The sequence below is a fragment of the Oryctolagus cuniculus genome, chromosome 7 (genome assembly GCF_964237555.1).
Source record: "Oryctolagus cuniculus chromosome 7, mOryCun1.1, whole genome shotgun sequence".
NCBI lineage: Eukaryota > Metazoa > Chordata > Mammalia > Lagomorpha > Leporidae > Oryctolagus > Oryctolagus cuniculus.
In genome coordinates, this window is record NC_091438.1 from 8,069,495 (window position 1) to 8,082,602 (window position 13,108).

Here is a 13,108-nt window from a genome sequence, read left to right on the forward strand (position 1 = left end):
ATGTATCTGTTTATGAACTATATATATTTTTGTGCTTTTACAAAATGGGCTTTTTTTTGAACCTCCCAGAACTTTTACCCCCACTGGGGATGCGTGATCAAGACTATCTGTATTTTAGATAATTTCTACCTAAATCATTATTCTGTTTTCCATTCATATTATAATCCTTCTAGAAGGAGGAATTTACTAAGTCACCAGCTTGAAAATAGAAAGGAGGGTCTACAGGAAGCAGGCACTGCTGTGTTGGTGACAGCAGTGGCTCTGGGGAAAACCACAATACAGTACTACATTGGCTGATTGATTTGAGAGACAGAGAATGATCTCCCATCTGAGGGTTGGTTTTCCAAATGCCTCTAATGGCCAAGGCCAGGTAGGAGTCCGCTACTAACAGCCGGGAACTCACTTGAGGTCTCTGGATGGGGTGACAGGAACCCCATCACTTGACCCCTCACCTGCTGCTTCCCAGAATCTACAAGAGGAAGCTGGACTTGGAATCAGAAGCCAAAGTGGGATGTGGTTGTCCCCCCTGGTAACTTACAGGCCCCCTGCCTCCTGAGCCCTGGAAGTGACGGAGGTGATAAACGTGTGGGTCCCTTGCCATGCATTGCCCTGTCACATATTAGCATACTGCCACTGCCATACGCTTAGCTTACCGAAAGCAGGGCATTGTCATCGCTGATCTCAGTGCTCCGTCTCAGAGGAAGCCCTGCCTACGTAAGTACTTGCATTGTTCCCTGCAGTCCTTTGTCCGTTACTCCTTTCCAAAAGCTTTATAAACTGTCAGCTTGAATGTAGTGTACAGTGAATGGGGAAAAGGAAGAAGAATCCGAGTGGTGGGGGGAAACTGGCGCAGTGAGCGTGAGTGAGGTCCCCAGGGAGAAGGTGAGTGTCCAGGGGAGAGACTCAGAGTCCAGGAGGTCTCACGGTGAGAGTGGGCATTTGGAGTTTTCTTAAAATAGCTAGCAGGTTTATTTTTTACTTGAGAGTCAGAGTTACACAGAGGAGAGGCAGAGAGAGAGAGAGAGAGAGGTCTTCCATCCGATGGTTCACTCTCCAGATGACCGCAATAGCCAGAGCTGTGCCAATCCGAAGCCAGGAGCCAGGAGCTTCTTCCGGGTCTCCCACGTGGGTGCAGGGGCCCAAGGACTTGGGCCATCTTCTACTGCCTTCCCAGGCCACAGCAGAGAGCTGGATAGGAAAAAAGAGCAGCCAGGACTAGAACTGGCACCCACATGGGAGGCTTCAGACCAGGGCGTTAACCTGCTGCGCCACAGTGCGGCCCCTCCTTGCGTGTTTTTACATTGCCTAATGGTGTTATAATCCTGATAATATGGCTATGGGTGTGGAGGGAAGAGGGATAAGAAAAGTACTTGAGAGAACTAGAATTAGAACAGCGTTGAGCCTTGCATGTAATGATCAGGACTCGGTAAAGTACTGTACTACTCTTGGCTCATGCATCTTCTCTCTCCAAAAACCAAGCACAAAGTGGCAGACTGAGTGCTCATCACTGTATGTCTATATGATGATTGTTAGCAGTGTGAAGTGGAGAGTGTCACACATAATTAGACAGCAATTGACTAGAGAGTAAACACCTTGCCCAATCAGGAAAGGAGAAAAGGAGGGCTGGGAAGAGGCCTGGAAAAATACTGACTCCAAGACAAGAAACATCGGGGTCTGAAGACTGATTTTTTTTTAAAGATTTATTTATCTTTTAAATAAATAGGCAGTTACAGAGAGGAGGAGAAACACACACATGGATCTTTGATCCACTGGTTCACTCCCCAAATGGGCACTATGGCCAGAGCTGGGCCAGTCTGAAGCCAGGAGCCAGGAGCTTCTTCCAGGTCTCCTACGTGGGTGATAGGGACCATCTTCTGCTGCTTCCCCAGGCACGTTAGCAGGGAGCTGGATCCGGTGCCCACATGAGATGCCAGCACTGCAGGCGGCAGCTTTTACCCACTATGCCACATCACCAGCTCCCAGAGATCGATTTTGGATGTAAACTTCCTCAGTTATTCTCCTGGCCACTGGAGGGCCTCTACCTATTAGCAGCGCCCCCTTGAGAATGAAATGCCAGGAAAGTGCCCGCTGAGAAGAAGGTGTGGTTATACACAGCTGTCAGACACAGTGTTTAGCTAACAGGTTAGGATGCTGGCACCACCAGTGCTGCCCCCACCTTTTTTTTCTTCAAGATTTTATTTATTTGAAAGGCAGAGTTACAGAGAAAAACAGGTCTTCCTTCTGTTGGTTCACTTCCCAAATGGCCACAACAGCCAGGACTGGGCCAGGCTAAAGCCAGGAATTTCTAGGTTTCCTCTGTGGACTGCACTTTTTTTTTCATAAAGATTTGATTTTTATTTGAAAGAGTTACACAAGGAGAGAAGGAGAGGCAGACAGGTCTTCCATCTGCTGCTTCACTCCCCAATTGGCCGCAACGGTTAAAGCTGCGCCGATCCAAAGCCAGGAGCCAGGAGCTTTCAGGTCTCCCCCACAGGTGCAGGGCCCAAGGACTTGGGCCATCTTCCACTGCCTTCCCAGTTCACAGCAGAGAGCTGGAACAGAAGTGGAGCAGCTGGGTCTTGAACCAACACCCATATGGGATGCTGGCACTGCAGGCAGAGGCCCTACCTGCTACGCCACAGCGCCGGCCTCAACTGCACACCTAATTTTGAATGTATGGGTTTGACCTAGATTGAGTTCCCAGCCCCTGGCTTCAGCCCACACCATTGTGGGCATTTGAGGAGTGAGCCAGTGGATTGATTAGGAGCTCACTGTGCCTGCCTGCCTATCGGCTAAATAACATAGAAATGGTTTAAAATGGGGAAAATCACGTAGCCACTATCTTACAGTGTGGTGGGCTGCAGGAATTAATATATACAAAGCACATTGGCCGGCGCCGCGGCTCACTAGGCTAATCCTCCGCCTTGAGGCGCCGGCGCACCGGGTTCTGGTCCCGGTCGGGGCGCCAGATTCTGTCCCGGTTGCCCCTCTTCCAGGCCAGCTCGCTGCTGTGGCCCGGGAGTGCAGTGGAGGATGGCCCAAGTGCTTGGGCCCTGCACCCCATGGAAGACCAGGAGAAGCACCTGGCTCCTGCCTTCAGATAGGCGCCAGCCGCAGCATGCCGGCCGCGGCGGCCATTGGAGGGTGAACCAACGGCAAAGGGAGACCTTTCTCTCTCTCTCTCTCTCTCTCTCTCTCTCTCTCTCACTGTCCACTCTGCCTGTCAAAAAAAAAAAAAAAAAAAAGCACTGAAAATGTGCCTAGCATTTCAAAAGGGGACAATGTTAACCACTCTTACTTATTTGAAATCAGAGAGCTATCGCATTTACTGGCTCACTCCTCAAATGCTAGCAGTGGCCTAGGGTAAGCCAAGCTAAAACCAGAAGCCAGGAACTCCAGGTCTCCCATGTGGGTGACAGCAACCTGACTAGTTGAGCCATCCCCTGCTGCCTCCCAGGGTGCACCTGAGCGGGAAGCTGGAACCAGGAGCAGGGCCAGAACTCGAACCCAGGCACTCCAGAGTGGCTCGTGCGTGTCCCAAGCAGCATCTTCACTACTGCACTAACCACGTCCCCCCATTGTTGCCCACCAAATTTTTACCACCACCAATTCTCCCCTTCTCTGTGGCGTCAACTGTGGCTGCCTCCCACGTCGACCTTCTCATCATACAGAGTACTTGGGATTTTTTTCCCAGTTACCACTTCCATTGCAAACTACAGTTTTCACTAAACAAAGGGCCTTGATCCACCCTCCCCCAAGATCAAGGGAGAACAAGAAAGCTTTTCCATCACACACAGAGCTCCTCCCAATGTCCACGGCTCCTCCTCAATCAGCTTCACGGTCCTACTGTCATCCTTAGGCACCTCTTTCTTTGATTCCAGCAACAGTAATTTGCTGCTATTTTCCACGTGTTTCTTAGACTGCCCTGTGTTGAGCACAGAGTGCCACTCTGATCCTCCTTCAAGGAAGAGTTCAGTGCACAGTGCTGGGAGGCCTCCACTGTCAGCTCTTCATGGATTGCCCCGGCTGTGGAGAACCACCTTGTGTGAGTCCGTGCCTGGGGAGGAGGGAGTGGTGCACATCCAGTGACTAACTGAGGGCATACAGAGGCTTGGCTTGCTCAGCCATTGCACTCCAGAGATTTCCACCCCACCCCCGCCCCGCCCCTGGGGTGGTGAGTTAGGGGGATGGCTGAGACTCTGAGGCCTATGTTAAACATGACTTCCTCTCCCCCACCCCGCTTCCTTCTCCTTTCCACAGGTGTTGCTACCAAAGATACTCTAAGAGCCTGGGGCAGGCGCTGTGGCATAGCAGGTAGAGCCGCGGCCTGCAGTGCTGGCATCCCATATGGGCACCGGTTTGAGACCCGGCTGCTCCACTTCTGATCCAGTAGAAGATGGCCCAAGTCCTTGGGCCCCTGCACCTGGGTGGGAGACCCAGAGAAAGCTCCTGGCTCCTGGCTTCAGATCAGCACAGCTCTGGCCATTGCGGCCAACTGGCAGTGAACCAGTGGATGGAAGACCTCTCTCTGTCTCTCTCTCTGTCTCTCTCTCTCTCTCTGCCTCTCCTCTCTCTCTGTCTCTCTCTCTCTCTCTGCCTCTCCTCTCTCTGTGTAACTCTGAATTCAAAGAGAACCCCACCCATGTGGCACTCCCACTTTAATGTAGTCTATAAGTTGAGTCAGTACACTTAATATACACCTGGCACTGCGCGTGTAGCATCTCACTTAGTCCTCCTCCGGGAAGAGGGTGCGGCCTCCTTGTTGCAGAGAGGAAATGAAGACTCGGAGCTGTGCTGTTGATAACTGATAGCGCCGTGATTCCAACTCCAGAAGCTCTATTTTGATTGCTATTTGAGAGGCAGAGAACCAGAGTTGTCACCTGTTGGTTTACTCCACAAATGTCCATAATGGCCAGGCCTGGACCAGGGCCTGAACTTAGAGCTGGGGACGCGGTTCAGGTCTCACACGGGTGGCAGGGCCCAGCTGCTTCTGCATCAGCATCCAACTGGAACTGGGAGCTGCAGCCAGGCTCTGAAAAAGGTTTAATAACCAGTCCTGGGAGCTACATTGTTTTCTTTTTAAGATTTATTTTATTTATTTCAAAGACTGAGTTACTGAAAGAGGTAGAGACACAGAGAGAGGTTTTGCACCCGCTGGTTCACTCCCCAGATGGCCGCAACGGCCGGAGCTGTGCCAATGCTAAGCCAGGAGCTTCTTCCGGGTCACCCATGTGGGTGCAGGGACCCAAGGACTTGGGCCATCTTCCACTGCTTTCCCAGGTCATAGCAGAGAGCTGGATAGGAAGAGGAGCAGCCGGGACTCAAACAAGTGCCCATATGGGATGCCGGCCCTTCAGGCCAGGGCTTTAACCCACTGCGCAACAGTTCTGGCCCCAGGAACCTGCATTCTTTTTTTTTTTTTTTTTACAGGCAGAGTGGACAGTGAGAGAGAGAGAGAGAAAGGTCTTCCTTTGCCGTTGGTTCAGCCCCCAGTGGCCGCTGCGGCCGGCGCACCACGCTGATCCGAAGCCAAGAGCCAGGTGCTTCTGGTCTCCCATGCAGGTGCAGGGCCCAAGGGCTTGGGCCATCCTCCACTGCCTTCCCGAGCCACAGCAGAGAGCTGGACTGGAAGAGGAGCAACCGGGACAGAATCCGGTGCCCCGACTGGGACTAGAACCCGGGGTGCCGGCGCCACAGGGGGACGATTAGCCTATTGAGCTGCAGCGCCGGCCGGAACCTGCATTCTTAATCATTCTACATCGTGTCCCATCATTATACCCACTTAAATTGGAAAAATATTAAAGTATATATTACAAACTGTAAATATATAATAAATAATAAATATGAGTTGTGGAAACATTTCCTGATACATTGACTTGTTGGATTATCTGGTGGAACTCATATCTCCATGGAGAGAAAAAATTGGGGCTGGCATTGTGGCACAGCAGGTTTAGCCACTGCCTGTGACACTGGCATCCCATACTGGGAGCCAATTCAAGTCCCACCTGCTCTGCCTCTGATCCAGCTCCCTGATAAAGTGCCCGGGAAGGCAGCACAGGTATCTGAGTCCCTGTCAGGCACATCGGAGACCAGGATGTAGTTCTTGACTCCTGGGTTCAACCTGGCCCAGCCCAGGCCATTGCAGCCATTTGGGGAATGAACCAGTAGATGGAAGATCTCTCTCTGTCTCTCTCTCAAAAATAAGAAAAAAAGACTTAAAATGTTTGGAATTCTATTGGGAATAGTGGCTTTCTAATAATAAAGGCCTATAATGATTCTGATTTCCTGATATGAATTGAATGTAGGTTGAACTATATATAAAGTCTCTATGCTGATTCTATAAAGTTGGCAAAGGTTAAAACAACTGAAAGAAGTACAAGCCCAAAGTATTAAGCTTGACGTCTCCTGTGAAAGAGTCTTTATGTCTTGTAGTCCACGGGCCTGCCCATCGTTCAGGCCATAGTTGAGTGATGCTGCTTGAAAAATAACACCTCGGGGCCTGGCGCCTGACGCACTAGGTTAATCCTCCGCCTGCGCCGCCCGCATCCCATATGGGCACCGGGTTCTAGTCTTGGTTGCTGCTCTTCCAGTCCAGCTCTCTGCTGTGGCCCAGGAAGGCAGTGGAGGATGGCCCAAGTGCTTGGGCCCTGCACCCACTTGGGAGACCAGGAAGAAGCACCTGGCTCCTGGCTTCGGATGGTTGCAGCGCTGGCCGTAGCAGCCATTTGGGGAGTAAACCAATGGAAGGAAGACCCCCCCCGTCTATAACTCTATCTGTCAAATAAAAATGAGTAACTTTAAAAATAAGAAAATAAAAATAACACCTCAGTGGACAGATTCCAAGCAAACCTTCTCCTTTGGACAAGTTCCAAAGATTTATGTTTTCTGCTGTTCACTGGTAGGGTCCAAAGACCAAAGTTCTGCTCCTCTGAAAAATTTTTACTGGCCTTGGAGAAGCAGGTCGGCAGAGGGGACGGAGCCGCGCCACGCACGGGAAACGTGGCCAGCTCCCATCTCTACGTCCCCATCAGTTTCACCACTGAATCAGCAGCTCTCTTGTTGTAATCGTCTGGGTATTTCCAAGGTGGCCCCTTGACCTCTGCTGTTTCCCTGAGATCACTGTGTGTGTGTTGGTTGGACTATAGGCTAAGTTCAGATTTAGTTCTAAGCAACTAATCTTTTGCCCTTCTATCATCTGTTATCTTGTTCCTCTAGAAAAAGGACACAAACATCAAAATTTACAGCAATCTCAACAGCTACCTTAAATCCCTCACAAAAGTGTTCAGGGAGGGATATAAGTATATATATTTGTGTGTGCTAGAAGTTGTCTGTTAATATGAATAAGCCGTAAATCAACAAGAAGGATGATGGACAAGGCTAACAACATGTAGCTCTCACACTATAGCCAGCTCCCATAATTAGAAAATTGTCTGCGTTCTTTTTTGTTTCAAATCCTCATCACAGCAGAGTTTAAGTAAAAAAAAAAAAAATGAACTTCCAGCTTACCAGTTTCTTCAAAGCATCAACCCTGCTCAAAACAACGCTAGCGGCACAGTAGAGTTAAACTGCATACAGTACAGACGGGCAGGAAGAAAGCTAGCGAGCAAGTTGAACAAGCAAAGCCTGGAATAAGGTGCTGGGATAATGAGAAAGCCTGGTAAAGTTCACGTCTCAGACACTATGAGGTCATGCTTCAGATAGCAAAATACTTGTGGCGCCTGTCATCTGGGTTCCCCAAGTGCTTTGCTGACATTATCTAACAGCAAATATTATTACCCCCACTTTATAGGTGGAGAAACTATGTGATACTGAGAGATTAAATGACTTGCTTAAGCAAGCACAGTGAGTTGGGGATGGAACAAGAAATGCCAGGAATCTAATCTGCTTTTCTGTTTGAATCACTAGGTCTGCTTTCTAGATACCAAAAGACATTTATTGACATACATTTTCATTAAGTGTGCTTTCCTAAACCGATTGTTATCTTTTGTAAACAATTCAATTAAATATTTGTGTTGTAGATCATGGTTGCCTTTTTTGTAGGGCAAATTTGAGTGGTAAGTTAGAAACATTTTCCCAGGTTTGAAAAGATGTTCACATTAAGTTTAGGGTATTGAATACAACACACTTTATTTTTTACATAGTTATTTAGGGGCTGACACTGTGATACAGCAGGTAAAACCTCTGCCTGCAATGCTGGCATCCCATATGGGCGCTGGTTCCAGTCCCGGCTGCTCCTCTTCTGATCCTGCTCTCTGCTGTGGCCTGGGAAAGCAGGCTTGGGCTCCTGCACCTGTGTGGGAAACCTGGAAGAAGCTCCTGGCTTCAAATCGGCCCAGCTCCAGCCGTTGTGGCCATTTGGGAAATGAACCAATGGATGGAAGATCTGTGTGTATGTTTCTTCTCCTCTCTATAACTCTGCCTTTCAAATAAATAAAAAAAAAATCTTAAAAAAGAAATTTATGCTAGGAAAACATATTTATTCCTTTTGAAAAGCAGAGTGAAATAGAGATAGAGTGAGAGACACAGAAAGAGAGAGAGAGAGAGATTCTCCATCCGCTGGTTCATTCCCCAAATGGCCTTAACAGCCAGGACTGAACCAGGCTGAAGCCAGGAGCCAGGAGCTTCTTCTGGGTCTCCCACCAGAAGAGCCTAAGCACTTGGGCCATCTTTTGCTGCTTCCCCAGGTGCATAAGCAGGGAGCAGCACCGGAAGTGGAACAGCCAGGTCTCAAACCAGCATCACCATATGGGATGCCAGTGTTGCAGGTCATGGCTTTAACCCACTGAGCCACAGCACCAACCCCGTAAAACACACTTCAGATCACTAGTACAGAACCCTACTGAAATCACATCAGTGAGTGCCCAGAGTCCCAATGGCTAGTGTGTGTGTGTGTGTGTGTGTGTGATGTTATTTTGGGGGGCATGGTGCACAGGAGTTTTTCTATATCCCCACCTAACTCAGAATTGTCCGTGAAAATACTGTAATGTCTATAGGATTTATTATGGGGGGAGGGAGCAGTTCTTGGTTACTGTCTTCTCCCAATTGTTACTCTCACTGTTATCCCATATCCCAGCTCCTGTAAATCTTTTATAGTTCGCATTATCAATATGAACTTTCAGTGTGTGCTTAAGTTACTACTTTTTTTAAGATTTATTTATTTATTTATTTGATTGGCAGAGTGGACAGTGAGAGAGAGAGACAGAGAGAAAGGTCTTCCTTTACCGTTGGTTCACCCTCCAATGGCTGCCGCGGCCGGCACACTGCGGCAATCTGAAGCCAGGATTCAGGTGCTTCTCCTGGTCTCCCATGCGGGTGCAGGGCCCAAGCACTTGGGCCATCCTCCACTGCACTCCCGGGCCACAGGAGAGAGCTGGACTGGAAAAGGAGCAACCGGGACAGAATCTGGTGCCCTGACCGGGACTAGAACCCGGTATGCCTGCACCGCAGGCGGAGGATTAGCCTATTGAGCTGTGGCGCCAGCCAAGATTTATTTTATTTTATTTTATTGCCTGAAGGCAGAATGAATGACGGAGAGAGATATCTCGCATCCCCTGGTTCACTACTGAAGTGGTACAATGGCTGGGGCTGGGCCAGGCTGAAACCGAGAGCCTGGAACTCCCTCCAGGTCTCCCACGTGGGTGCAGGGGCCCATATAGTTGGACCATCATCTGCTGTTTTCCTAGGCACATTACCAGGGAGCTGGAGCAGAAGAAGAGAAGCCAGGGGTCAAAATAGCTTCTGACATGGGATGCTAACGTCTCAAGTGGCAACTTAACCTGCTGAGCCACAGCACTGGCCCCTCATGTTGTTACTAATGACAAAAATCATAAATAAATATAAGCTGCTCATAATCCAGTATTACTAAATACTTGCGCTAAAAGCAGGCTATAATCACAGAGTAAAAATAAGGTTTTATAATAAGTGCATATAAACTGAAACTATATTTAAAATGTAAATTTCACACATTTCTCCCTCACTGTGACCCGAGCTCAGGATTAAAGTTGCTCATAGGAGATCAAGTTAATTTAGGGTCAATAGCATATAGACATCCATGGAACAAACATCCTTGCCTCTTCCCTTGTGGACTGGCTAAAAAGGTGGCCAACTAGTGGGCGGGAAGAGGGATCCTCAACTCAACCCAACAACCATTTCTCACTTCAGTCACTCACATCATTTTGGGCAAAGCTCAGAATTCCACACCGCAGGGCGTTCAGCGGCTTTGTGCAGCTGCATGGTGTGGTGAAATGTTCTGGATTCAGACGACAAAGTTTAAGTTCTAGCTCTCCCACTCTCAACCTTGTGACCATGAGCAAATCACTTCCCTTCCCAAGCTTCAGCCTCCTCCCTGTGAGGGACGGATGAGGGTAATGTTACAGATTTTATGAGAAGTAAACCAGACGTTGTGTGTGCAGGGGCTGAGGTCAGCAGCGGTGGTACAGGTGTTGACTCTGTGTGTGTTGTATTAGTTACAAGATAACCACTTACATATCACAATATTGAGAATTAGAAAGCCCATGCATTTATTAAATAATCAGCATATGTTGAAACAGTGTGGGGGCCGGCACTGTGGCATAGCGGGTAAAGCCGTCACCTGAAGTGCCGACATCCCATATGGGTGCTGGTTCGAGTCCCAGCTGCTCCACTTCTGATCCAGCTCTCTGCTATGGCCTGGGAAAGCAGTGGAAGATGACCCAAGTCCTTGGGCCCCTGCACCCACATGGGAGACCTGGAAGAAGCTCCTGGCTCCTGGTTTTGGATTGGTGCAGCTCCGGCCGTTGCAGCCAATTGGGGAGTGAACTAGAGGGTGGACTACCTCTCTCTCTCTCTCCCTTTCTCTCTCTGTGTAACTCTGACTTTCAAATAAATAAATAAATCTTTAAAAAAGAAAACAGTTTGTACATTTGCTTTGCCCAAGTTTCTCAATTCATGTTTAACCATAAGAGTTTGGGGTCAGCCTTGTGGTATTTTGGGTAAAGCCTCCACCTGTGGCACCAGCATCCCATATTGGGCACTGGTTCATGTCCTGGCTGCTCCACTTCCAATCCAACTCTGCTAATGGCCAAGGAAAGCAGTAGAAAATGGCCCAATTCCATGGGCCCCTGCTATACATGTGGGAGACTTGGATGAAGCTCCTGGCTCCTGGCTTTCACCTGGCCCAGCCCTGGTCATTGCAGCCATCTGAGGAGTGAACCAGCAGATGGAAGATCTCTGTCTCTCTGTCTCTGTCTCTGTCTCTTTCTATCTCTCTCTCTCTGTAACTCTGATTTCCAAATAAATAAATAAACCTATTACAAATGAGTTAATGCAACCACTTACATTTCCAAAATCAGCTACTCGTCTTCAACATCATTCTTATTTCTGTCTGTGAATTTCTCAGCTGCTTATGATACTTTCTGGCCCTCTTAATGCAATAGGATTTGTAACCAAATGCTCACAGGGTCTCGTTCCTCGTTCAACAGGTGGGTAGCACCGAGACCCGGGATTCCAGAAGTGTTTTGAGTGGCTGGTGAGCCTCACTAAACCTGTGGCTCTTCTCCCAGGCTCAGCACCCAGCTGCCTTTTTCTATTTTTGCAAGGGTCACAGAAAACCTCCTGTCAAAAGTGTAAAACTTTCCACCGCCTGTGAGTGCGGTGGTTCGCCCCTTGCAGAAGATGGCCCGGCTTAGTGACAGAGAACCTCACGCTGACTTGTCCTTCAGCTTTTTTTAACATCGCAGCTGTCTTGCTACAAGAGTTTCCATTGCGTATTTCGTTCGCATTATTAGTCCGTAAATCAGCAGAGAAACAGAGAGATGCTTTAAAGAGAGACACTCTCCTGTGACTTCAGAGTGTTCATGGGAAAAGGGGGTTGATGTAGCCACAGGGATTAGTGCATCTGTTAGCAACACTATTCAAGGGGATCCTAACAGGGAGAATACTAGAGAAAAAGGGGCATGCGACATCAAAAGAACCAAATCTTGGAAGTTTTCTGGTGGTTAAATACAGAAGAATGTAATGTTTAAAACTTAAAAGCATTCTAAAAATCACACACTTCAGGACTCCTGTCCTTACTTAATCTGGGGAGGGTAAGACAGAGTTAATACTCAGATGCCAATATACTCGTCGTCTCATTCACAAATCTTAAAGAAATCTAACAAAATGGAAGCAAATCACAGACCAAAATCTGGCCTCAGCCTAATCAGGCTTTCTTCCAAAAGTTAACTAGTTTATGTATTGTTACGTATTTTACTTGCATAAAGAATTACTTTGTTTTTAATTTACATAAGCATCTGACTACAGGCATTCTTTAAACAACTTGCTTTTTTTTTTCATTCAACAATGCTTTTTTAGAAAGTTTCTGAGGTGGACCTATTTTTTCTTATGTCTCACAGTTGCTGAATGAATGAGTCTTGGATTCTAAGCTTCTATTAAAACAAAAACAGAAGCAACCTCACATTGGTGCTAAATCCTTACTTTTGACCCTACCAGAAAGAAAGAGAGGGGGAAGAAACTCCCTCCACAGCCCGCCTGTATTCTGAGAGCACTTCCGCACTCCCCTTGAGGGATTAGCCATCGACAGTGAGGGTCTTCCAGATCATTCAATCCCCCAAGTGACCTTGATCTGAACAACCAGATATATACAAAGCAGATTTTGCTCTGCCTGGGATTTCCCGCTAATTCTTCCTAGTGTACTTCACTGATGAGCAACTCACCCATCCACCCATTGCATGCATGTTTACACTGTTAGCTAAAGGCATTGTGCAGTTTTAAACTGCTTTATGTTTTATTTTTGATTGTAAAAAATTAACTTTGTAAAGGACATCTCTTTCCTTTTCATGTCAACTTCACACGCTCCAGAAGGCACCTCCTAAATCCTCATTACGTTTACCAACCACTATGAACGAATGACTCAAAAATAGGGTGTGGGGGCCGGTGCCATGGCCTGGTGGGCTAAGCCTCTGCCTGCAGTGCTGGCATCCCATATGGGTGCTGGTTTGAGTCCTGGCTGGTCCTCTTCTGATCCAGCTCTCTGCTATGGCCTGGGAAAGCAGTGCAGCATGGCTCAAATACTTGGGCCTCTGCACCCACATGGGAGATTTGGAAGAAGTTCCTGGCTTCTGGCTTCGGA

The 13,108-nt window shown here is 48.1% G+C and overlaps 1 long non-coding RNA gene across 1 annotated transcript in view; it reads right to left on the reverse strand.

The window, feature by feature from the left end:
* LOC138850471 (uncharacterized) overlaps positions 1–13,108 on the reverse strand; it is a 35,584-nt gene that overhangs the window by 6,092 nt on the left and 16,384 nt on the right. The window lies entirely within an intron of this gene.